Here is a 1,874-nt window from a genome sequence, read left to right on the forward strand (position 1 = left end):
AGATAAAGAAGTTCACTTCATATTGATAAAGGCAAAGATCCAACAAGAGATCAAATGTCAGTGTGTATAATTTCATCAAGGAAATGCCACTAGACAAAACAGAGAAACCCAAAGCAATAATAGTGGATAATGTTAAAATTCCATTTTTACTTAGAAACAAGACATTCAGATTAAACATTAACAAATATACTTCAGAATTAATGACACATTGATCAAATGGGTTTAACTGACATTAACAGAGTTCATCCACTAGAATTCACACTCTTCTCAGTAGCTCTTGGAACTTTCCTCAACTGAATCACATATTAAGAATTAAAGTAACTTCACATACAAGAAAATTGAAATGATTTTCTGTCATTAGACCATTAGAGAATAAAACTAGCTATCAATGAGAAACTTTGAAACTATGACCTTTGTTAGGTGTATCTAATTGATCAGTTCTACTGTATTTATTGTTGGAAATTTAATTCTTTATTGGAAACATCATTTTTGTAGATGTCTAAAATTGTGCATAACATGGTAAAAGTAAAGGCTTATACTAATGCTCAATATGAACTACAACATATAGCAAGAATGCAAATAAGACGAAGTCTGTATAATGAAACTACAGTTATTGACACAATCTGACAAGTTGATAACCAGGAAAAAATTACTATAATGAAAATCTAGTGTACAATTTGGGTTAAATATTATTGGTTTAAGGATTTTGTTTAAGTAATGAGAACGTTCAAATTTATTGGGAATTCTCACTAAGGGCATGCATTCTACAGAAACATTTCAAATATGAAGCGGAACGAGATGAGCTTACTATCCGTTATCTATCAGTCTTGTTCTTCTGACTCTCTATAATTTGTTATGAAGCTACACACTATAGCCTTTGCAATATTCTTTGTTGAAATGGTAGGCTAATTTATCATAAGCATAAAAATTAACTGATATATTTAAGTTTATAGAATAGAGACAGAAAAACAACACAAAGGATCAAATTTTAAGTAACTTTTTCTTTATTTTGACATAAAAGTATACTTTTTATTAGAATTATAGATTTTCAATATTATTCATTTTCAATATTAAATATGTAATTTAAATATATTAAGTATAATGAATCAAACAAAAGTTCTGTAAATTAAACTTTTCATAAAATTACTAATTTATTTTTCTACATATTTGATGTTTATTCTTTCTAAAAATGTGCTTCTTAACATACTGTTTCTCTGGAATTATGATTGATTTCTCTCTTGGAGTTAGTGCCTCAATATTCCATGAGAGGGCACTCAAGTTCTGTTGCAGACAGGATACAAATTAGATCACGATTCAATGTGCACAATGAAACAATGCCTACTGTAACACAAATCACTGACACTTTCATTTTCTAATACTTGTAACATCGCAGAAGCAGAAATGTTTATTTTTATTAACAAAGGAAATCATTAATCTTCTCAAAACTCTTTGGTCTCCTATAGTATTTCTTGATTTGTATGATCTATTCGAGCTTGTAAATTCCCTACATCCATCAAGTTCTGTTTATACTTTGTGTACTCCTAGGAATCAGCATAGCATTAGTCAAAATGTAATCTAGGTTAATTTAAAAAATGTTTTTTTAACAGACTTATTTAGAATTAATAGTGTACCTGTAGTGTATAATAAGGGAAATTGGTTAGGCCCCTTAAAAATGGCAAAAGAAGAAATAGGACACGCTGACTAGTTAAAGGTCACATTAAATTTTAGAGTTTATCTCTCAGCTAAGAGAAAGTAATGCAATAGTTAGAAACAGGATAAAAACTGCATATTGGTAAGTTCGTTGTGGTTGCAGTGAGTAAATTTCCCTACTCAGAACTTGCCAAACCTCAGATCTTCTCTCTCATTTTCTTGTT

The sequence above is a fragment of the Dipodomys spectabilis genome, unplaced genomic scaffold (genome assembly GCF_019054845.1).
Source record: "Dipodomys spectabilis isolate Male_0828 unplaced genomic scaffold, ASM1905484v1 ptg000043l, whole genome shotgun sequence".
In the NCBI taxonomy this organism is placed as follows: domain Eukaryota; kingdom Metazoa; phylum Chordata; class Mammalia; order Rodentia; family Heteromyidae; genus Dipodomys; species Dipodomys spectabilis.